The sequence below is a fragment of the Tursiops truncatus genome, unplaced genomic scaffold, assembly GCF_011762595.2.
Source record: "Tursiops truncatus isolate mTurTru1 unplaced genomic scaffold, mTurTru1.mat.Y mat_scaffold_462_arrow_ctg1, whole genome shotgun sequence".
Lineage (NCBI taxonomy): Eukaryota > Metazoa > Chordata > Mammalia > Artiodactyla > Delphinidae > Tursiops > Tursiops truncatus.
The window spans coordinates 1-22,152 of record NW_022983315.1 but is presented as its reverse complement, the minus strand read 5'-3'; the positions used below and the strand labels follow the sequence as shown (position 1 = coordinate 22,152).

General features: G+C 70.0%; 12 non-coding genes across 12 annotated transcripts; all 12 read left to right on the top strand.

The window, feature by feature from the left end:
- The first annotated feature begins 1,304 nt into the window (after positions 1 to 1,304).
- LOC117310870 (5S ribosomal RNA) lies at positions 1,305 to 1,423 on the top strand. Its single transcript, XR_004524904.1, has one exon. It is a non-coding gene; the product is annotated as a 5S ribosomal RNA (ribosomal RNA).
- Positions 1,424 to 2,355: 932 nt separating this feature from the next.
- LOC117310869 (5S ribosomal RNA) lies at positions 2,356 to 2,474 on the top strand. The gene has a single exon (XR_004524903.1). It is a non-coding gene; the product is annotated as a 5S ribosomal RNA (ribosomal RNA).
- Positions 2,475 to 5,170: 2,696 nt separating this feature from the next.
- On the top strand, positions 5,171 to 5,290 carry LOC117310890 (5S ribosomal RNA). The gene has a single exon (XR_004524924.1). It is a non-coding gene; the product is annotated as a 5S ribosomal RNA (ribosomal RNA).
- A 932-nt stretch (positions 5,291 to 6,222) lies between these two features.
- On the top strand, positions 6,223 to 6,341 carry LOC117310868 (5S ribosomal RNA). Its single transcript, XR_004524902.1, has one exon. It is a non-coding gene; the product is annotated as a 5S ribosomal RNA (ribosomal RNA).
- Positions 6,342 to 9,038: 2,697 nt separating this feature from the next.
- On the top strand, positions 9,039 to 9,157 carry LOC117310895 (5S ribosomal RNA). The gene has a single exon (XR_004524929.1). It is a non-coding gene; the product is annotated as a 5S ribosomal RNA (ribosomal RNA).
- Positions 9,158 to 10,088: 931 nt separating this feature from the next.
- On the top strand, positions 10,089 to 10,206 carry LOC117310891 (5S ribosomal RNA). Its single transcript, XR_004524925.1, has one exon. It is a non-coding gene; the product is annotated as a 5S ribosomal RNA (ribosomal RNA).
- A 2,701-nt stretch (positions 10,207 to 12,907) lies between these two features.
- On the top strand, positions 12,908 to 13,026 carry LOC117310894 (5S ribosomal RNA). The gene has a single exon (XR_004524928.1). It is a non-coding gene; the product is annotated as a 5S ribosomal RNA (ribosomal RNA).
- Positions 13,027 to 13,956: 930 nt separating this feature from the next.
- Positions 13,957 to 14,075, top strand: LOC117310889 (5S ribosomal RNA). The gene has a single exon (XR_004524923.1). It is a non-coding gene; the product is annotated as a 5S ribosomal RNA (ribosomal RNA).
- A 932-nt stretch (positions 14,076 to 15,007) lies between these two features.
- Positions 15,008 to 15,126, top strand: LOC117310884 (5S ribosomal RNA). Its single transcript, XR_004524918.1, has one exon. It is a non-coding gene; the product is annotated as a 5S ribosomal RNA (ribosomal RNA).
- A 2,687-nt stretch (positions 15,127 to 17,813) lies between these two features.
- On the top strand, positions 17,814 to 17,932 carry LOC117310878 (5S ribosomal RNA). Its single transcript, XR_004524912.1, has one exon. It is a non-coding gene; the product is annotated as a 5S ribosomal RNA (ribosomal RNA).
- Positions 17,933 to 18,856: 924 nt separating this feature from the next.
- LOC117310893 (5S ribosomal RNA) lies at positions 18,857 to 18,973 on the top strand. Its single transcript, XR_004524927.1, has one exon. It is a non-coding gene; the product is annotated as a 5S ribosomal RNA (ribosomal RNA).
- A 2,678-nt stretch (positions 18,974 to 21,651) lies between these two features.
- On the top strand, positions 21,652 to 21,770 carry LOC117310867 (5S ribosomal RNA). The gene has a single exon (XR_004524901.1). It is a non-coding gene; the product is annotated as a 5S ribosomal RNA (ribosomal RNA).
- The last annotated feature ends 382 nt before the right edge of the window (positions 21,771 to 22,152 follow it).

The following is a 22,152-nucleotide window of genomic DNA, read 5'->3' as shown; positions in this document are numbered from 1 at the left end:
CTCCATGCCCTGCCGCCCCCTGCCCCTGCCCCCGCCCCCATTTGCTGCTGGTAAGTTCATTTTCCCAGTCTGGCTCCCGTGCAGAGAGGGCCTGGAGGCCGAGGTGGAAGGTAGCAGCGAGTTGGCCCGCGCTTGGCCCTCCTGCGGTTGCCGCTTCAGCACCAGACTGTCATACACCTGGTAGTTGGCATTGCCTCCTGGGTTCCGGCTGAGTGGCATGAAGGTGGGCGGGGGTGGAGGGTGCTCGGTAGCCTGGACGTCGGGCAGGAGGTGAGAGGGGCGGAGGAGCAGCGCTGAGCTGGGAGCCGGGGCCCGCTGGTCCGAGGCCTCGGCCAGTACCGTGAGGGAGGCGGAGGTGGCCACAGGGCGCCGCAAGGGCAGGATCTCAGCCCATGCGGCCGCCGGGTGCCGCACCTCGTGGGGATCGCGGGAGTAATCCAAGTGTCCCGTGGAGGGGTGCAGGCTGCGGTTGGACTCGCTGTGAGCACAGCTGGGGAGGCTACGTCTGTGGGCCGGTGGGGTGTCGCGCTACCAGGCTTCGGGCCGGTAGCCCCGAGGAACCAGAGCGGATGGAGGCTCAGAGCCCTCCAGACCCAGACTCCGCCGCGGGCCCAGTTGCCGTCCTTTCGGCCCACGAGCCCCTCGACCTGCACCTGGCCGCCCCCACCGGCGCCCAGTCCCGGCGCCGCCACCTGTGTGCCGGAGTGTCCCTCCACAGCTCCCTCCGACTAAAAGCCCCACCACCACCCCGCCCCTCTGGCGTGTCACCGCGGCCGGGTGCGGGAGCGGGATCGAGGGCAGGGGCCGCTTCCCCGGGCCTGCCGGCCACCAGGGGCGGGGTCCTGAGCTCGGCGGGGGGTGTGGGGCAGGGGTGGCCTTGCCGGGGCTGAGGGGCCGTGGCGACTCAATGGTGGCTCCCAGTGGCTTCGGGCCAGCTGCTGTCGGGCAGGAGGGCCGGCCCGGGCTGTGGCCGGGCTGCGCCGAGCGCCGCGTGGGCGGGCAGGGCCGATGCCCAAGGGACCGCGGGCCCCGGGCCCTGAAGTCTCCGGGGCCACGTCCCTGTGGGCGACGTGCGGGATCTTGGGCGGGGCGCCAAGCGCCGAAGGGTTTGCTGGGTCACGGCCGCCCTGGGCTGGGAGGTGGTCGCCAAACCCTCCGCCGCCGCCCGATACCCGAGACCTCCGTTCCCCCTGCCTGGGCGGGCCAGGGGGCCCTGCCGGGGCGGGCCGGCCGCCAGGCTGGCGTTCAGGCGCCAGCGCCAGCGAAAACTGGCCCTCAAGAGGCAGCCCGCGGCCCCCGCCCCCGTCTACGGCCATACCACCCTGAACGCGCCCGATCTCGTCTGATCTCGGAAGCTAAGCAGGGTCGGGCCTGGTTAGTACTTGGATGGGAGACCGCCTGGGAATACCGGGTGCTGTAGGCTTTTTGCCTCCCGCTCCTCCCGCCTTCTCCTTTACTCGCCCGCGGCGGGGGCCGCCGGCTCCGCCCCCGCCGGGCCCCGCTGCAGGCCCCACCTCCTCAGGCCCCTCCCACCACGGCGCGCGCCGGCGGGGGCGCTCCCCGCCGGCCCGGCCGGCCAGGCGGCCAGAAGGCGGCCCTGGAAGGCAGCCGCACCCCAGACGCTCCCGGGGTGGCCGGCCCGGACCCAGACTCCGCCGCGGGCCCAGCTGCCGTCCTTTCGGCCCGCGAGCCCCTCGACCTGCACCTGGCCGCCCCCACCGGCGCCCAGCCCCGGCGCTGCCACCTGTGTGCCGGAGTGTCCCTCCACAGCTCCCTCCGACAAAAGCCCCCCCCCACCCCGCCCCTCTGGCGTGTCACCGCGGCCGGGTGCGGGAGCGGGATCGAGGGCAGGGGCCGCTTCCCCGGGCCTGCCGGCCACCAGGGGCGGGGTCCTGAACTCGGCGGGGGGTGTGGGGGCAAGGGTGGCCTTGCCGGGGCTGAGGGGCCGTGGCGACTCAATGGTGACTCCCAGTGGCTTCGGGCCAGCTGCTGTCGGGCAGGAGGGCCGGCCCGGGCTGCGGCCCGGGCTGCGCCGAGCGCCGCGTGGGCGGGCAGGGCCGATGCCCAAGGGACCGCGGGCCCCGGGCCCTGAAGCCTCCGGGGCCACGTCCCTGTGAGCGACGTGCGGGATCTTGGGCGGGGCGCCAAGCGCCGAAGGGTTTGCTGGGTCACGGCCGCCCTGGGCTGGGAGGTGGTCGCCAAACCCTCCGCCGCCGCCCGATACCCGAGACCTCCGTTCCCCCTGCCTGGGCGGGCCAGGGGGCCCTGCCGGGGCGGGCCGGCCGCCAGGCTGGCGTTCAGGCGCCAGCGCCAGCGAAACTGGCCCTCAAGAGGCAGCCCGCGGCCCCCGCCCCCGTCTACGGCCATACCACCCTGAACGCGCCCGATCTCGTCTGATCTCGGAAGCTAAGCAGGGTCGGGCCTGGTTAGTACTTGGATGGGAGACCGCCTGGGAATACCGGGTGCTGTAGGCTTTTTGCCTCCCGCTCCGCCCACCTTCTCCTTTACTCGCCCGCGCGGGGGCCGCCGGCTCCGCCCCCGCCGGGCCCCGCTGCAGGCAGTAGTCAAGGTGGTTTGCCTGCCCGAGCAGGAAGCTTGGGCGATGGCAGAAGCGGGAAGAAACTCTTGAGCACAGGTTCTTGGGATCCACGGAGCAGCGCATGCACATGCGATGGCTGCCTACACAGCTGGCTTGCTTGTCTGTGGGGAAAGGCGAGATGGGTCAGGGCCTGGGTTCCTGAGGGGCTGAGAATCAAGGCAGGGATAGAAGAAAGGGGACAGGCCCACATCCCCTGAACCCACGCCGGCGCCCACTCACCTTTGTGGAAAATACGATTGAAAAGTGCCCGCAAGAATCTCTTCAGATGCCTCCAGAGTTGAGGGAAGAAGGGGAGGGGGGAGGCCGGGAGCAGGGTGAGCCCTGAAATCCAACCCTTGTCCGGTCACACCCCAGCAGCCCTCCCACCTCAGCCCCTTCAAGACCCCAGGGCTCCCCCAACCGCGCTGCTCAGATCCTGCCCTGACCAGAGTCACCACGTTGATCCCCACGTTGAGCAAGATGAAGCTGACCGGGATCAGAAGAATTGAGTATCCTTGCTCCTGGCATTTCCTGGGGATGGGGCCAGTGAACGGCTCGGCTCGGTAGTAGTTTCGCTCACCCATGGCCGTTGGTCCCAGGACTGCCTGGGCCCCCTGCCCTCCAGTTTTAACTGGGAGCCAGACTGGGTCATAATGGGGCAGGTGGTGAGGTCACAGTGAGGGAGGGGGATGAAAAGGAGGGCCCAGAGTGGCATTCCCTGGTAACCAGGGTCAGGTAAGCTGAGCCTGGACAGTCAAACAGGGCCCGGTGGCCGGCATACATCCCCTCGCGCGGTCATTCATTCGCTCACCGCCCGCTGACTCACTTGTTCAAATGACACATTGCGTCTCTTGGCCCCTCTTGAGACTAGGAAGACCTTGGCCTCAGAGGCCTGCTGAAGGCCTGGCTGGAGTCCAGAGCCTCAGCCTTCTTCATGCCCTTCACTGGGCCTGGAGCTGGACCTGCCCAGATGTGGAACCTCCCAGTTTGGAAGCAACTTCTTGTATGAGGCTCTCTGTGGACAGGGACAGCTGAGACACAGAGGAGGTGCCCAGAGACCAGGGGTTTGGAGTCTGCAGCTGCAGATGTACTTAGTGCATGGTATAGGACCAGGAGGGGCCTGCTGGCAGAACTGTGGCCACTAAACCAAAGGGACCCTCAGGCCAAGAAGGGGACACTGGCTTCTTATTGCAGGAAGCCAAGCAAAGGGACCCAGGCTGGCAGAAGGAGTGGCGCTTCCAAGCCACAGACCACCAATGTTTCCTGGACTCTGGCGCTCTTTATTCCTCTCTCCATGCCCTGCCGCCCCCTGCCCCTGCCCCCGCCCCCATTTGCTGCTGGTAAGTTCATTTTCCCAGTCTGGCTCCCGTGCAGAGAGGGCCTGGAGGCCGAGGTGGAAGGTAGCAGCGAGTTGGCCCGCGCTTGGCCCTCCTGCGGTTGCCGCTTCAGCACCAGACTGTCATACACCTGGTAGTTGGCATTGCCTCCTGGGTTCCGGCTGAGTGGCATGAAGGTGGGCGGGGGTGGAGGGTGCTCGGTAGCCTGGACGTCGGGCAGGAGGTGAGAGGGGCGGAGGAGCAGCGCTGAGCTGGGAGCCGGGGCCCGCTGGTCCGAGGCCTCGGCCAGTACCGTGAGGGAGGCGGAGGTGGCCACAGGGCGCCGCAAGGGCAGGATCTCAGCCCATGCGGCCGCCGGGTGCCGCACCTCGTGGGGATCGCGGGAGTAATCCAAGTGTCCCGTGGAGGGGTGCAGGCTGCGGTTGGACTCGCTGTGAGCACAGCTGGGGAGGCTACGTCTGTGGGCCGGTGGGGTGTCGCGCTACCAGGCTTCGGGCCGGTAGCCCCGAGGAACCAGAGCGGATGGAGGCTCAGAGCCCTCCAGACCCAGACTCCGCCGCGGGCCCAGTTGCCGTCCTTTCGGCCCACGAGCCCCTCGACCTGCACCTGGCCGCCCCCACCGGCGCCCAGTCCCGGCGCCGCCACCTGTGTGCCGGAGTGTCCCTCCACAGCTCCCTCCGACTAAAGCCCCACCACCACCCCGCCCCTCTGGCGTGTCACCGCGGCCGGGTGCGGGAGCGGGATCGAGGGCAGGGGCCGCTTCCCCGGGCCTGCCGGCCACCAGGGGCGGGGTCCTGAGCTCGGCGGGGGGTGTGGGGCAGGGGTGGCCTTGCCGGGGCTGAGGGGCCGTGGCGACTCAATGGTGGCTCCCAGTGGCTTCGGGCCAGCTGCTGTCGGGCAGGAGGGCCGGCCCGGGCTGCGGCCGGGCTGCGCCGAGCGCCGCGTGGGCGGGCAGGGCCGATGCCCAAGGGACCGCGGGCCCCGGGCCCTGAAGTCTCCGGGGCCACGTCCCTGTGGGCGACGTGCGGGATCTTGGGCGGGGCGCCAAGCGCCGAAGGGTTTGCTGGGTCACGGCCGCCCTGGGCTGGGAGGTGGTCGCCAAACCCTCCGCCGCCGCCCGATACCCGAGACCTCCGTTCCCCCTGCCTGGGCGGGCCAGGGGGCCCTGCCGGGGCGGGCCGGCCGCCAGGCTGGCGTTCAGGCGCCAGCGCCAGCGAAACTGGCCCTCAAGAGGCAGCCCGCGGCCCCCGCCCCCGTCTACGGCCATACCACCCTGAACGCGCCCGATCTCGTCTGATCTCGGAAGCTTAAGCAGGGTCGGGCCTGGTTAGTACTTGGATGGGAGACCGCCTGGGAATACCGGGTGCTGTAGGCTTTTTGCCTCCCGCTCCTCCCGCCTTCTCCTTTACTCGCCCGCGGCGGGGGCCGCCGGCTCCGCCCCCGCCGGGCCCCGCTGCAGGCCCCACCTCCTCAGGCCCCTCCCACCACGGCGCGCGCCGGCGGGGGCGCTCCCCGCCGGCCCGGCCGGCCAGGCGGCCAGAAGGCGGCCCTGGAAGGCAGCCGCACCCCAGACGCTCCCGGGGTGGCCGGCCCGGACCCAGACTCCGCCGCGGGCCCAGCTGCCGTCCTTTCGGCCCGCGAGCCCCTCGACCTGCACCTGGCCGCCCCCACCGGCGCCCAGCCCCGGCGCTGCCACCTGTGTGCCGGAGTGTCCCTCCACAGCTCCCTCCGACAAAGCCCCCCCCCACCCCGCCCCTCTGGCGTGTCACCGCGGCCGGGTGCGGGAGCGGGATCGAGGGCAGGGGCCGCTTCCCCGGGCCTGCCGGCCACCAGGGGCGGGGTCCTGAACTCGGCGGGGGGTGTGGGGGCAAGGGTGGCCTTGCCGGGGCTGAGGGGCCGTGGCGACTCAATGGTGACTCCCAGTGGCTTCGGGCCAGCTGCTGTCGGGCAGGAGGGCCGGCCCGGGCTGCGGCCCGGGCTGCGCCGAGCGCCGCGTGGGCGGGCAGGGCCGATGCCCAAGGGACCGCGGGCCCCGGGCCCTGAAGCCTCCGGGGCCACGTCCCTGTGAGCGACGTGCGGGATCTTGGGCGGGGCGCCAAGCGCCGAAGGGTTTGCTGGGTCACGGCCGCCCTGGGCTGGGAGGTGGTCGCCAAACCCTCCGCCGCCGCCCGATACCCGAGACCTCCGTTCCCCCTGCCTGGGCGGGCCAGGGGGCCCTGCCGGGGCGGGCCGGCCGCCAGGCTGGCGTTCAGGGCGCCAGCGCCAGCGAAACTGGCCCTCAAGAGGCAGCCCGCGGCCCCCGCCCCCGTCTACGGCCATACCACCCTGAACGCGCCCGATCTCGTCTGATCTCGGAAGCTAAGCAGGGTCGGGCCTGGTTAGTACTTGGATGGGAGACCGCCTGGGAATACCGGGTGCTGTAGGCTTTTTGCCTCCCGCTCCGCCCGCCTTCTCCTTTACTCGCCCGCGGCGGGGGCCGCCGGCTCCGCCCCCGCCGGGCCCCGCTGCAGGCAGTAGTCAAGGTGGTTTGCCTGCCCGAGCAGGAAGCTTGGGCGATGGCAGAAGCGGGAAGAAACTCTTGAGCACAGGTTCTTGGGATCCACGGAGCAGCGCATGCGCATGCGATGGCTGCCTACACAGCTGGCTTGCTTGTCTGTGGGGAAAGGCGAGATGGGTCAGGGCCTGGGTTCCTGAGGGGCTGAGAATCAAGGCAGGGATAGAAGAAAGGGGACAGGCCCACATCCCCTGAACCCACGCCGGCGCCCACTCACCTTTGTGGAAAATACGATTGAAAAGTGCCCGCAAGAATCTCTTCAGATGCCTCCAGAGTTGAGGGAAGAAGGGGAGGGGGGAGGCCGGGAGCAGGGTGAGCCCTGAAATCCAACCCTTGTCCGGTCACACCCCAGCAGCCCTCCCACCTCAGCCCCTTCAAGACCCCAGGGCTCCCCCAACCGCGCTGCACAGATCCTGCCCTGACCATAGTCACCACGTTGATCCCCACGTTGAGCAAGATGAAGCTGACCGGGATCAGAAGAATTGAGTATCCTTGCTCCTGGCATTTCCTGGGGATGGGGCCAGTGAACGGCTCGGCTCGGTAGTAGTTTCGCTCACCCATGGCCGTTGGTCCCAGGACTGCCTGGGCCCCCTGCCCTCCAGTTTTAACTGGGAGCCAGACTGGGTCATAATGGGGCAGGTGGTGAGGTCACAGTGAGGGAGGGGGATGAAAAGGAGGGCCCCAGAGTGGCATTCCCTGGTAACCAGGGTCAGGTAAGCTGAGCCTGGACAGTCAAACAGGGCCCGGTGGCCGGCATACATCCCCTCGCGCGGTCATTCATTCGCTCACCGCCCGCTGACTCACTTGTTCAAATGACACATTGCGTCTCTTGGCCCCTCTTGAGACTAGGAAGACCTTGGCCTCAGAGGCCTGCTGAAGGCCTGGCTGGAGTCCAGAGCCTCAGCCTTCTTCATGCCCTTCACTGGGCCTGGAGCTGGACCTGCCCAGATGTGGAACCTCCCAGTTTGGAAGCAACTTCTTGTATGAGGCTCTCTGTGGACAGGGACAGCTGAGACACAGAGGAGGTGCCCAGAGACCAGGGGTTTGGAGTCTGCAGCTGCAGATGTACTTAGTGCATGGTATAGGACCAGGAGGGGCCTGCTGGCAGAACTGTGGCCACTAAACCAAAGGGACCCTCAGGCCAAGAAGGGGACACTGGCTTCTTATTGCAGGAAGCCAAGCAAAGGGACCCAGGCTGGCAGAAGGAGTGGCGCTTCCAAGCCACAGACCACCAATGTTTCCTGGACTCTGGCGCTCTTTATTCCTCTCTCCATGCCCTGCCGCCCCCTGCCCCTGCCCCCGCCCCCATTTGCTGCTGGTAAGTTCATTTTCCCAGTCTGGCTCCCGTGCAGAGAGGGCCTGGAGGCCGAGGTGGAAGGTAGCAGCGAGTTGGCCCGCGCTTGGCCCTCCTGCGGTTGCCGCTTCAGCACCAGACTGTCATACACCTGGTAGTTGGCATTGCCTCCTGGGTTCCGGCTGAGTGGCATGAAGGTGGGCGGGGGTGGAGGGTGCTCGGTAGCCTGGACGTCGGGCAGGAGGTGAGAGGGGCGGAGGAGCAGCGCTGAGCTGGGAGCCGGGGCCCGCTGGTCCGAGGCCTCGGCCAGTACCGTGAGGGAGGCGGAGGTGGCCACAGGGCGCCGCAAGGGCAGGATCTCAGCCCATGCGGCCGCCGGGTGCCGCACCTCGTGGGGATCGCGGGAGTAATCCAAGTGTCCCGTGGAGGGGTGCAGGCTGCGGTTGGACTCGCTGTGAGCACAGCTGGGGAGGCTACGTCTGTGGGCCGGTGGGGTGTCGCGCTACCAGGCTTCGGGCCGGTAGCCCCGAGGAACCAGAGCGGATGGAGGCTCAGAGCCCTCCAGACCCAGACTCCGCCGCGGGCCCAGTTGCCGTCCTTTCGGCCCACGAGCCCCTCGACCTGCACCTGGCCGCCCCCACCGGCGCCCAGTCCCGGCGCCGCCACCTGTGTGCCGGAGTGTCCCTCCACAGCTCCCTCCGACTAAAGCCCCACCACCACCCCGCCCCTCTGGCGTGTCACCGCGGCCGGGTGCGGGAGCGGGATCGAGGGCAGGGGCCGCTTCCCGGGCCTGCCGGCCACCAGGGGCGGGGTCCTGAGCTCGGCGGGGGGTGTGGGGCAGGGGTGGCCTTGCCGGGGCTGAGGGGCCGTGGCGACTCAATGGTGGCTCCCAGTGGCTTCGGGCCAGCTGCTGTCGGGCAGGAGGGCCGGCCCGGGCTGTGGCCGGGCTGCGCCGAGCGCCGCGTGGGCGGGCAGGGCCGATGCCCAAGGGACCGCGGGCCCCGGGCCCTGAAGTCTCCGGGGCCACGTCCCTGTGGGCGACGTGCGGGATCTTGGGCGGGGCGCCAAGCGCCGAAGGGTTTGCTGGGTCACGGCCGCCCTGGGCTGGGAGGTGGTCGCCAAACCCTCCGCCGCCGCCCGATACCCGAGACCTCCGTTCCCCCTGCCTGGGCGGGCCAGGGGGCCCTGCCGGGGCGGGCCGGCCGCCAGGCTGGCGTTCAGGCGCCAGCGCCAGCGAAACTGGCCCTCAAGAGGCAGCCCGCGGCCCCCGCCCCCGTCTACGGCCATACCACCCTGAACGCGCCCGATCTCGTCTGATCTCGGAAGCTAAGCAGGGTCGGGCCTGGTTAGTACTTGGATGGGAGACCGCCTGGGAATACCGGGTGCTGTAGGCTTTTTGCCTCCCGCTCCTCCCGCCTTCTCCTTTACTCGCCCGCGGCGGGGGCCGCCGGCTCCGCCCCCGCCGGGCCCCGCTGCAGGCCCCACCTCCTCAGGCCCCTCCCACCACGGCGCGCGCCGGCGGGGGCGCTCCCCGCCGGCCCGGCCGGCCAGGCGGCCAGAAGGCGGCCCTGGAAGGCAGCCGCACCCCAGACGCTCCCGGGGTGGCCGGCCCGGACCCAGACTCCGCCGCGGGCCCAGCTGCCGTCCTTTCGGCCCGCGAGCCCCTCGACCTGCACCTGGCCGCCCCCACCGGCGCCCAGCCCCGGCGCTGCCACCTGTGTGCCGGAGTGTCCCTCCACAGCTCCCTCCGACAAAAGCCCCCCCCACCCCGCCCCTCTGGCGTGTCACCGCGGCCGGGTGCGGGAGCGGGATCGAGGGCAGGGGCCGCTTCCCCGGGCCTGCCGGCCACCAGGGGCGGGGTCCTGAACTCGGCGGGGGGTGTGGGGGCAAGGGTGGCCTTGCCGGGGCTGAGGGGCCGTGGCGACTCAATGGTGACTCCCAGTGGCTTCGGGCCAGCTGCTGTCGGGCAGGAGGGCCGGCCCGGGCTGCGGCCCGGGCTGCGCCGAGCGCCGCGTGGGCGGGCAGGGCCGATGCCCAAGGGACCGCGGGCCCCGGGCCCTGAAGCCTCCGGGGCCACGTCCCTGTGAGCGACGTGCGGGATCTTGGGCGGGGCGCCAAGCGCCGAAGGGTTTGCTGGGTCACGGCCGCCCTGGGCTGGGAGGTGGTCGCCAAACCCTCCGCCGCCGCCCGATACCCGAGACCTCCGTTCCCCCTGCCTGGGCGGGCCAGGGGGCCCTGCCGGGGCGGGCCGGCCGCCAGGCTGGCGTTCAGGCGCCAGCGCCAGCGAAACTGGCCCTCAAGAGGCAGCCCGCGGCCCCCGCCCCCGTCTACGGCCATACCACCCTGAACGCGCCCGATCTCGTCTGATCTCGGAAGCTAAGCAGGGTCGGGCCTGGTTAGTACTTGGATGGGAGACCGCCTGGAATACCGGGTGCTGTAGGCTTTTTGCCTCCCGCTCCGCCCACCTTCTCCTTTACTCGCCCGCGGCGGGGGCCGCCGGCTCCGCCCCCGCCGGGCCCCGCTGCAGGCAGTAGTCAAGGTGGTTTGCCTGCCCGAGCAGGAAGCTTGGGCGATGGCAGAAGCGGGAAGAAACTCTTGAGCACAGGTTCTTGGGATCCACGGAGCAGCGCATGCACATGCGATGGCTGCCTACACAGCTGGCTTGCTTGTCTGTGGGGAAAGGCGAGATGGGTCAGGGCCTGGGTTCCTGAGGGGCTGAGAATCAAGGCAGGGATAGAAGAAAGGGGACAGGCCCACATCCCCTGAACCCACGCCGGCGCCCACTCACCTTTGTGGAAAATACGATTGAAAAGTGCCCGCAAGAATCTCTTCAGATGCCTCCAGAGTTGAGGGAAGAAGGGGAGGGGGGAGGCCGGGAGCAGGGTGAGCCCTGAAATCCAACCCTTGTCCGGTCACACCCCAGCAGCCCTCCCACCTCAGCCCCTTCAAGACCCCAGGGCTCCCCCAACCGCGCTGCACAGATCCTGCCCTGACCATAGTCACCACGTTGATCCCCACGTTGAGCAAGATGAAGCTGACCGGGATCAGAAGAATTGAGTATCCTTGCTCCTGGCATTTCCTGGGGATGGGGCCAGTGAACGGCTCGGCTCGGTAGTAGTTTCGCTCACCCATGGCCGTTGGTCCCAGGACTGCCTGGGCCCCCCTGCCCTCCAGTTTTAACTGGGAGCCAGACTGGGTCATAATGGGGCAGGTGGTGAGGTCACAGTGAGGGAGGGGGATGAAAAGGAGGGCCCAGAGTGGCATTCCCTGGTAACCAGGGTCAGGTAAGCTGAGCCTGGACAGTCAAACAGGGCCCGGTGGCCGGCATACATCCCCTCGCGCGGTCATTCATTCGCTCACCGCCCGCTGACTCACTTGTTCAAATGACACATTGCGTCTCTTGGCCCCTCTTGAGACTAGGAAGACCTTGGCCTCAGAGGCCTGCTGAAGGCCTGGCTGGAGTCCAGAGCCTCAGCCTTCTTCATGCCCTTCACTGGGCCTGGAGCTGGACCTGCCCAGATGTGGAACCTCCCAGTTTGGAAGCAACTTCTTGTATGAGGCTCTCTGTGGACAGGGACAGCTGAGACACAGAGGAGGTGCCCAGAGACCAGGGGTTTGGAGTCTGCAGCTGCAGATGTACTTAGTGCATGGTATAGGACCAGGAGGGGCCTGCTGGCAGAACTGTGGCCACTAAACCAAAGGGACCCTCAGGCCAAGAAGGGGACACTGGCTTCTTATTGCAGGAAGCCAAGCAAAGGGACCCAGGCTGGCAGAAGGAGTGGCGCTTCCAAGCCACAGACCACCAATGTTTCCTGGACTCTGGCGCTCTTTATTCCTCTCTCCATGCCCTGCCGCCCCCAGCCCCTGCCCCCCCCCCCCATTTGCTGCTGGTAAGTTCATTTTCCCAGTCTGGCTCCCGTGCAGAGAGGGCCTGGAGGCCGAGGTGGAAGGTAGCAGCGAGTTGGCCCGCGCTTGGCCCTCCTGCGGTTGCCGCTTCAGCACCAGACTGTCATACACCTGGTAGTTGGCATTGCCTCCTGGGTTCCGGCTGAGTGGCATGAAGGTGGGCGGGGGTGGAGGGTGCTCGGTAGCCTGGACGTCGGGCAGGAGGTGAGAGGGGCGGAGGAGCAGCGCTGAGCTGGGAGCCGGGGCCCGCTGGTCCGAGGCCTCGGCCAGTACCGTGAGGGAGGCGGAGGTGGCCACAGGGCGCCGCAAGGGCAGGATCTCAGCCCATGCGGCCGCCGGGTGCCGCACCTCGTGGGGATCGCGGGAGTAATCCAAGTGTCCCGTGGAGGGGTGCAGGCTGCGGTTGGACTCGCTGTGAGCACAGCTGGGGAGGCTACGTCTGTGGGCCGGTGGGGTGTCGCGCTACCAGGCTTCGGGCCGGTAGCCCCGAGGAACCAGAGCGGATGGAGGCTCAGAGCCCTCCAGACCCAGACTGCGCCGCGGGCCCAGGTGCCGTCCTTTCGGCCCACGAGCCCCTCGACCTGCACCTGGCCGCCCCCACCGGCGCCCAGTCCCGGCGCCGCCACCTGTGTGCCGGAGTGTCCCTCCACAGCTCCCTCCGACTAAAGCCCCACCACCACCCCGCCCCTCTGGCGTGTCACCGCGCGCCGGGTGCGGGAGCGGGATCGAGGGCAGGGGCCGCTTCCCCGGGCCTGCCGGCCACCAGGGGCGGGGTCCTGAGCTCGGCGGGGGGTGTGGGGCAGGGGTGGCCTTGCCGGGGCTGAGGGGCCGTGGCGACTCAATGGTGGCTCCCAGTGGCTTCGGGCCAGCTGCTGTCGGGCAGGAGGGCCGGCCCGGGCTGTGGCCGGGCTGCGCCGAGCGCCGCGTGGGCGGGCAGGGCCGATGCCCAAGGGACCGCGGGCCCCGGGCCCTGAAGTCTCCGGGGCCACGTCCCTGTGGGCGACGTGCGGGATCTTGGGCGGGGCGCCAAGCGCCGAAGGGTTTGCTGGGTCACGGCCGCCCTGGGCTGGGAGGTGGTCGCCAAACCCTCCGCCGCCGCCCGATACCCGAGACCTCCGTTCCCCCTGCCTGGGCGGGCCAGGGGGCCCTGCCGGGGCGGGGCCGGCCGCCAGGCTGGCGTTCAGGCGCCAGCGCCAGCGAAACTGGCCCTCAAGAGGCAGCCCGCGGCCCCCGCCCCCGTCTACGGCCATACCACCCTGAACGCGCCCGATCTCGTCTGATCTCGGAAGCTAAGCAGGGTCGGGCCTGGTTAGTACTTGGATGGGAGACCGCCTGGGAATACCGGGTGCTGTAGGCTTTTTGCCTCCCGCTCCTCCCGCCTTCTCCTTTACTCGCCCGCGGCGGGGGCCGCCGGCTCCGCCCCCGCCGGGCCCCGCTGCAGGCCCCACCTCCTCAGGCCCCTCCCACCACGGCGCGCGCCGGCGGGGGCGCTCCCCGCCGGCCCGGCCGGCCAGGCGGCCAGAAGGCGGCCCTGGAAGGCAGCCGCACCCCAGACGCTCCCGGGGTGGCCGGCCCGGACCCAGACTCCGCCGCGGGCCCAGCTGCCGTCCTTTCGGCCCGCGAGCCCCTCGACCTGCACCTGGCCGCCCCCACCGGCGCCCAGCCCCGGCGCTGCCACCTGTGTGCCGGAGTGTCCCTCCACAGCTCCCTCCGACAAAAGCCCCCCCCCACCCCGCCCCTCTGGCGTGTCACCGCGGCCGGGTGCGGGAGCGGGATCGAGGGCAGGGGCCGCTTCCCCGGGCCTGCCGGCCACCAGGGGCGGGGTCCTGAGCTCGGCGGGGGGTGTGGGGCAGGGGTGGCCTTGCCGGGGCTGAGGGGCCGTGGCGACTCAATGGTGGCTCCCAGTGGCTTCGGGCCAGCTGCTGTCGGGCAGGAGGGCCGGCCCGGGCTGTGGCCGGGCTGCGCCGAGCGCCGCGTGGGCGGGCAGGGCCGATGCCCAAGGGACCGCGGGCCCCGGGCCCTGAAGTCTCCGGGGCCACGTCCCTGTGGGCGACGTGCGGGATCTTGGGCGGGGCGCCAAGCGCCGAAGGGTTTGCTGGGTCACGGCCGCCCTGGGCTGGGAGGTGGTCGCCAAACCCTCCGCCGCCGCCCGATACCCGAGACCTCCGTTCCCCCTGCCTGGGCGGGCCAGGGGGCCCTGCCGGGGCGGGCCGGCCGCCAGGCTGGCGTTCAGGCGCCAGCGCCAGCGAAACTGGCCCTCAAGAGGCAGCCCGCGGCCCCCGCCCCCGTCTACGGCCATACCACCCTGAACGCGCCCGATCTCGTCTGATCTCGGAAGCTAAGCAGGGTCGGGCCTGGTTAGTACTTGGATGGGAGACCGCCTGGGAATACCGGGTGCTGTAGGCTTTTTGCCTCCCCGCTCCTCCCGCCTTCTCCTTTACTCGCCCGCGGCGGGGGCCGCCGGCTCCGCCCCCGCCGGGCCCCGCTGCAGGCCCCACCTCCTCAGGCCCCTCCCACCACGGCGCGCGCCGGCGGGGGCGCTCCCCGCCGGCCCGGCCGGCCAGGCGGCCAGAAGGCGGCCCTGGAAGGCAGCCGCACCCCAGACGCTCCCGGGGTGGCCGGCCCGGACCCAGACTCCGCCGCGGGCCCAGCTGCCGTCCTTTCGGCCCGCGAGCCCCTCGACCTGCACCTGGCCGCCCCCACCGGCGCCCAGCCCCGGCGCTGCCACCTGTGTGCCGGAGTGTCCCTCCACAGCTCCCTCCGACAAAAGCCCCCCCCCACCCCGCCCCTCTGGCGTGTCACCGCGGCCGGGTGCGGGAGCGGGATCGAGGGCAGGGGCCGCTTCCCCGGGCCTGCCGGCCACCAGGGGCGGGGTCCTGAGCTCGGCGGGGGGTGTGGGGCAGGGGTGGCCTTGCCGGGGCTGAGGGGCCGTGGCGACTCAATGGTGACTCCCAGTGGCTTCGGGCCAGCTGCTGTCGGGCAGGAGGGCCGGCCCGGGCTGCGGCCCGGGCTGCGCCGAGCGCCGCGTGGGCGGGCAGGGCCGATGCCCAAGGGACCGCGGGCCCCGGGCCCTGAAGCCTCCGGGGCCACGTCCCTGTGAGCGACGTGCGGGATCTTGGGCGGGGCGCCAAGCGCCGAAGGGTTTGCTGGGTCACGGCCGCCCTGGGCTGGGAGGTGGTCGCCAAACCCTCCGCCGCCGCCCGATACCCGAGACCTCCGTTCCCCCTGCCTGGGCGGGCCAGGGGGCCCTGCCGGGGCGGGCCGGCCGCCAGGCTGGCGTTCAGGCGCCAGCGCCAGCGAAACTGGCCCTCAAGAGGCAGCCCGCGGCCCCCGCCCCCGTCTACGGCCATACCACCCTGAACGCGCCCGATCTCGTCTGATCTCGGAAGCTAAGCAGGGTCGGGCCTGGTTAGTACTTGGATGGGAGACCGCCTGGGAATACCGGGTGCTGTGGGCTTTTTGCCTCCCGCTCCGCCCACCTTCTCCTTTACTCGCCCGCGCGGGGGCCGCCGGCTCCGCCCCCGCCGGGCCCCGCTGCAGGCAGTAGTCAAGGTGGTTTGCCTGCCCGAGCAGGAAGCTTGGGCGATGGCAGAAGCGGGAAGAAACTCTTGAGCACAGGTTCTTGGGATCCACGGAGCAGCGCATGCACATGCGATGGCTGCCTACACAGCTGGCTTGCTTGTCTGTGGGGAAAGGCGAGATGGGTCAGGGCCTGGGTTCCTGAGGGGCTGAGAATCAAGGCAGGGATAGAAGAAAGGGGACAGGCCCACATCCCCTGAACCCACGCCGGCGCCCACTCACCTTTGTGGAAAATACGATGTGAAAAGTGCCCGCAAGAATCTCTTCAGATGCCTCCAGAGTTGAGGGAAGAAGGGGAGGGGGGAGGCCGGGAGCAGGGTGAGCCCTGAAATCCAACCCTTGTCCGGTCACACCCAGCAGCCCTCCCACCTCAGCCCCTTCAAGACCCCAGGGCTCCCCCAACCGCGCTGCACAGATCCTGCCCTGACCATAGTCACCACGTTGATCCCCACGTTGAGCAAGATGAAGCTGACCGGGATCAGAAGAATTGAGTATCCTTGCTCCTGGCATTTCCTGGGGATGGGGCCAGTGAACGGCTCGGCTCGGTAGTAGTTTCGCTCACCCATGGCCGTTGGTCCCAGGACTGCCTGGGCCCCCTGCCCTCCAGTTTTAACTGGGAGCCAGACTGGGTCATAATGGGGCAGGTGGTGAGGTCACAGTGAGGGAGGGGGATGAAAAGGAGGGCCCAGAGTGGCATTCCCTGGTAACCAGGGTCAGGTAAGCTGAGCCTGGACAGTCAAACAGGGCCCGGTGGCCGGCATACATCCCCTCGCGCGGTCATTCATTCGCTCACCGCCCGCTGACTCACTTGTTCAAATGACACATTGCGTCTCTTGGCCCCTCTTGAGACTAGGAAGACCTTGGCCTCAGAGGCCTGCTGAAGGCCTGGCTGGAGTCCAGAGCTCAGCCTTCTTCATGCCCCTTCACTGGGCCTGGAGCTGGACCTGCCCAGATGTGGAACCTCCCAGTTCTGGAAGCAACTTCTTGTATGAGGCTCTCTGTGGACAGGGACAGCTGAGACACAGAGGAGGTGCCCAGAGACCAGGGGTTTGGAGTCTGCAGCTGCAGATGTACTTAGTGCATGGTATAGGACCAGGAGGGGCCTGCTGGCAGAACTGTGGCCACTAAACCAAAGGGACCCTCAGGCCAAGAAGGGGACACTGGCTTCTTATTGCAGGAAGCCAAGCAAAGGGACCAGGCTGGCAGAAGGAGTGGCGCTTCCAAGCCACAGACCACCAATGTTTCCTGGACTCTGGCGCTCTTTATTCCTCTCTCCATGCCCTGCCGCCCCCCGCCCCGGCCCCCGCCCCCAATTGCGGCGGGGAAGTTCATTTTCCAGTCTGGCTCCCGTGCAGAGAGGGCCTGGAGGCGAGGTGGAAGGTAGCAGCGAGTTGGCCCGCGCTTGGCCCTCCTGCGGTTGCCGCTTCAGCACCAGACTGTCATACACCTGGTAGTTGGCATTGCCTCCTGGGTTCCGGCTGAGTGGCATGAAGGTGGGCGGGGGTGGAGGGTGCTCGGTAGCCTGGACGTCGGGCAGGAGGTGAGAGGGGCGGAGGAGCAGCGCTGAGCTGGGAGCCGGGGCCCGCTGGTCCGAGGCCTCGGCCAGTACCGTGAGGGAGGCGGAGGTGGCACAGGGCGCCGCAAGGGCAGGATCTCAGCCCATGCGGCCGCCGGGTGCCGCACTCGTGGGGATCGCGGGAGTAATCCAAGTGTCCCGTGGAGGGGTGCAGGCTGCGGTTGGACTCGCTGTGAGCACAGCTGGGGAGGCTACGTCTGTGGGCCGGTGGGGTGTCGCGCTACCAGGCTTCGGGCCGGTAGCCCCGAGGAACCAGAGCGGATGGAGGCTCAGAGCCCTCCAGACCCAGACTCCGCCGCGGGCCCAGTTGCCGTCCTTTCGGCCCACGAGCCCCTCGACCTGCACCTGGCCGCCCCCACCGGCGCCCAGTCCCGGCGCCGCCACCTGTGTGCCGGAGTGTCCCTCCACAGCTCCTCCGACTAAAGCCCCACCACCACCCCGCCCCTCTGGCGTGTCACCGCGGCCGGGTGCGGGAGCGGGATCGAGGGCAGGGGCCGCTTCCCCGGGCCTGCCGGCCACCAGGGGCGGGGTCCTGAGCTCGGCGGGGGGTGTGGGGCAGGGGTGGCCTTGCCGGCTGAGGGGCCGTGGCGACTCAATGGTGGCTCCCAGTGGCTTCGGGCCAGCTGCTGTCGGGCAGGAGGGCCGGCCCGGGCTGCGGCCGGGCTGCGCCGAGCGCCGCGTGGGCGGGCAGGGCCGATGCCAAAGGGACCGCGGGCCCCGGGCCCTGAAGTCTCCGGGGCCACGTCCCTGTGGGCGACGTGCGGGATCTTGGGCGGGGCGCCAAGCGCCGAAGGGTTTGCTGGGTCACGGCCGCCCTGGGCTGGGAGGTGGTCGCCAAACCCTCCGCCGCCGCCCGATACCCGAGACCTCCGTTCCCCCTGCCTGGGCGGCCAGGGGGCCCTGCCGGGGCGGGCCGGCCGCCAGGCTGGCGTTCAGGCGCCAGCGCCAGCGAAACTGGCCCTCAAGAGGCAGCCCGCGGCCCCCGCCCCGTCTACGGCCATACCACCCTGAACGCGCCCGATCTCGTCTGATCTCGGAAGCTAAGCAGGGTCGGGCCTGGTTAGTACTTGGATGGGAGACCGCCTGGGAATACCGGGTGCTGTAGGCTTTTTGCCTCCCGCTCCTCCCGCCTTCTCCTTTACTCGCCCGCGGCGGGGGCCGCCGGCTCCGCCCCCGCCGGGCCCCGCTGCAGGCCCCACCTCCTCAGGCCCCTCCCACCACGGCGCGCCGGCGGGGGCGCTCCCCGCCGGCCCGGCCGGCCAGGCGGCCAGAAGGCGGCCCTGGAAGGCAGCCGCACCCCAGACGCTCCCGGGGTGGCCGGCCCGGACCCAGACTCCGCCGCGGGCCCAGCTGCCGTCCTTTCGGCCCGCGAGCCCCTCGACCTGCACCTGGCCGCCCCCACCGGCGCCCAGCCCCGGCGCTGCCACCTGTGTGCCGGAGTGTCCCTCCACAGCTCCCTCCGACAAAAGCCCCCCCCCACCCCGCCCTCTGGCGTGTCACCGCGGCCGGGTGCGGGAGCGGGATCGAGGGCAGGGGCCGCTTCCCCGGGCCTGCCGGCCACCAGGGGCGGGGTCCTGAACTCGGCGGGGGTGTGGGGGCAAGGGTGGCCTTGCCGGGGCTGAGGGGCCGTGGCGACTCAATGGTGACTCCAGTGGCTTCGGGCCAGCTGCTGTCGGGCAGGAGGGCCGGCCCGGGCTGCGGCCCGGGCTGCGCCGAGCGCCGCGTGGGCGGGCAGGGCCGATGCCCAAGGGACCGCGGGCCCCGGGCCCTGAAGCCTCCGGGCCACGTCCCTGTGAGCGACGTGCGGGATCTTGGGCGGGGCGCCAAGCGCCGAAGGGTTTGCTGGGTCACGGCCGCCCTGGGCTGGGAGGTGGTCGCCAAACCCTCCGCCGCCGCCCGATACCCGAGACCTCCGTTCCCCCTGCCTGGGCGGGCCAGGGGGCCCTGCGGGGCGGGCCGGCCGCCAGGCTGGCGTTCAGGCGCCAGCGCCAGCGAAACTGGCCCTCAAGAGGCAGCCCGCGGCCCCGCCCCCGTCTACGGCCATACCACCCTGAACGCGCCCGATCTCGTCTGATCTCGGAAGCTAAGCAGGTCGGGCCTGGTTAGTACTTGATGGGAGACCGCCTGGGAATACCGGGTGCTGTAGGCTTTTTGCCTCCCGCTCCGCCGCCTTCTCCTTTACTCGGCCGCGGCGGGGGCCGCCGGCTCCGCCCCCGCCGGGCCCCGCTGCAGGCAGTAGTCAAGGTGGTTTGCCTGCCCGAGCAGGAAGCTTGGGCGATGGCAGAAGCGGGAAGAAACTCTTGAGCACAGGTTCTTGGATCCACGGAGCAGCGCATGCACATGCGATGGCTGCCTACACAGCTGGCTTGCTGTCTGTGGGAAAGGCGAGATGGGTCAGGGCCTGGGTTCCTGAGGGGTGAGAATCAAGGCAGGGATAGAAGAAAGGGGACAGGCCCACATCCCCTGAACCCACGCCGGCGCCCACTCACCTTTGTGGAAAATACGATTGAAAAGTGCCCGCAAGAATCTCTCAGATGCTCCAGAGTTGAGGGAAGAAGGGGAGGGGGGAGGCCGGGAGCAGAGGTGAGCCCTGAAATCCAACCCTTGTCCGGTCACACCCCAGCAGCCCTCCCACCTCAGCCCCTTCAAGACCCCAGGGCTCCCCCAACCGCGCTGCACAGATCCTGCCCTGACCATAGTCACCACGTTGATCCCCACGTTGAGCAAGATGAAGCTGACCGGGATCAGAAGAATTGAGTATCCTTGCTCCTGGCATTTCCTGGGGATGGGGCCAGTGAACGGCTCGGCTCGGTAGTAGTTTCGCTCACCCATGGCCGTTGGTCCCAGGACTGCCGGCCCCCTGCCCTCCAGTTTTAACTGGGAGCCAGACTGGGTCATAATGGGGCAGGTGGTGAGGTCACAGTGAGGGAGGGGGATGAAAAGGAGGGCCCAGAGTGGCATTCCCTGGTAACCAGGGTCAGGTAAGCTGAGCCTGGACAGTCAAACAGGGCCCGGTGGCCGGCATACATCCCCTCGCGCGGGTCATTCATTCGCTCACCGCCCGCTGACTCACTTGTTCAAATGACACATTGCGTCTCTTGGCCCCTCTTGAGACTAGGAAGACCTTGGCCTCAGGCCTGCTGAAGGCCTGGCTGGAGTCCAGAGCCTCAGCCTTCTTCATGCCCTTCACTGGCCTGGAGCTGGACCTGCCAGATGTGGAACCTCCAGTTTGGAAGCAACTTCTTGTATGAGGCTCTCTGTGGACAGGGACAGCTGAGACACAGAGGAGGTGCCCAGAGACCAGGGGTTTGGAGTCTGCAGCTGCAGATGTACTTAGTGCATGGTATAGGACCAGGAGGGGCTGCTGGCAGAACTGTGGCCACTAAACCAAAGGGACCCTCAGGCCAAGAAGGGGACACTGGCTTCTTATTGCAGGAAGCCAAGCAAAGGGACCCAGGCTGGCAGAAGGAGTGGCGCTTCCAAGCCACAGACACCAATGTTTCCTGGACTCTGGCGCTCTTTATTCCTCTCTCCATGCCCTGCCGCCCCCTGCCCCTGCCCCGCCCCCATTTGCTGCTGGTAAGTTCATTTTCCCAGTCTGGCTCCCGTGCAGAGAGGGCCTGGAGGCCGAGGTGGAAGGTAGCAGCGAGTTGGCCCGCGCTTGGCCCTCCTGCGGTTGCCGCTTCAGCACCAGACTGTCATACACCTGGTAGTTGGCATTGCCTCCTGGGTTCCGGCTGAGTGGCATGAAGGTGGGCGGGGTGGAGGGTGCTCGGTAGCCTGGACGTCGGGCAGGAGGTGAGAGGGGCGGAGGAGCAGCGCTGAGCTGGGAGCCGGGGCCCGCTGGTCGAGGCCTCGGCCAGTACCGTGAGGGAGGCGGAGTGGCCACAGGGCGCCGCAAGGGCAGGATCTCAGCCCATGCGGCCCGCCGGGTGCCGCACCTCGTGGGGATCGCGGGAGTAATCCAAGTGTCCCGTGGAGGGGTGCAGGCTGCGGTTGGACTCGCTGTGAGCACAGCTGGGGAGGCTACGTCTGGGCCGGTGGGGTGTCGCGCTACCAGGCTTCGGGCGGTAGCCCCGAGGAACCAGAGCGGATGGAGGCTCAGAGCCCTCCAGACCCAGACTCCGCCGCGGGCCCAGTTGCCGTCCTTTCGGCCCACGAGCCCCTCGACCTGCACTGGCCGCCCCACCGGCGCCCAGTCCCGGCGCCGCCACCTGTGTGCCGGAGTGTCCCTCCACAGCTCCCTCCGACTAAAGCCCCACCACCACCCCGCCCCTCTGGCGTGTCACCGCGGCCGGGTGCGGGAGCGGGATCGAGGGCAGGGGCCGCTTCCCCGGGCCTGCCGGCCACCAGGGGCGGGGTCCTGAGCTCGGCGGGGGGTGTGGGGCAGGGGTGGCCTTGCCGGGGCTGAGGGGCCGCGTGGCGACTCAATGGTGGCTCCCAGTGGCTTCGGGCCAGCTGCTGTCGGGGCAGGAGGGCCGGCCCGGGCTGCGGCCGGGCTGCGCCGAGCGCCGCGTGGGCGGGCAGGGCCGATGCCCAAGGGACGCGGGCCCCGGGCCCTGAAGTCTCCGGGGCCACGTCCCTGTGGGCGACGTGCGGGATCTTGGGCGGGGCGCCAAGCGCCGAAGGGTTTGCTGGGTCACGGCCGCCCTGGCTGGGAGGTGGTCGCCAAACCCTCCGCCGCCGCCCGATACCCGAGACCTCCGTTCCCCCTGCCTGGGCGGGCCAGGGGGGCCCTGCCGGGGCGGGCCGGCCGCCAGGCTGGCGTTCAGGCGCCAGCGCCAGCGAGAAACTGGCCCTCAAGAGGCAGCCGCGGCCCCCGCCCCCGTCTACGGCCATACCACCCTGAACGCGCCCGATCTCGTCTGATCTCGGAAGCTAAGCAGGGTCGGGCCTGGTTAGTACTTGGATGGGAGACCGCCTGGGAATACCGGGTGCTGTAGGCTTTTTGCCTCCCGCTCCTCCGCCTTATCCTTTACTCGCCCGCGGCGGGGGCCGCCGGCTCCGCCCCCGCCGGGCCCCGCCGCAGGCCCCACCTCCTCAGGCCCCTCCACCACGGCGCGCGCCGGCGGGGCGATTCCCCGCCGGCCCGGCCGGGCCAGGCGGCCGGAAGGCGGCCTGGAAGCAGCCGCACCCCAGACGCTCCCGGGGTGGCGGGCCCGGACAGACTCCGCGCGGGCCCAGCTGCCGTCCTTTCGGCCGCGCGCCCCTCGACCTGCACATGGCCGCCCCCACCGCCGCCCAGCCCCGGCGCGCCACCTGTGTGCCGGACAGTGTCCCTCCACAGCTCCCTCCGACACAAAAGCCCCCCCCCACCCCGCCCCTCTG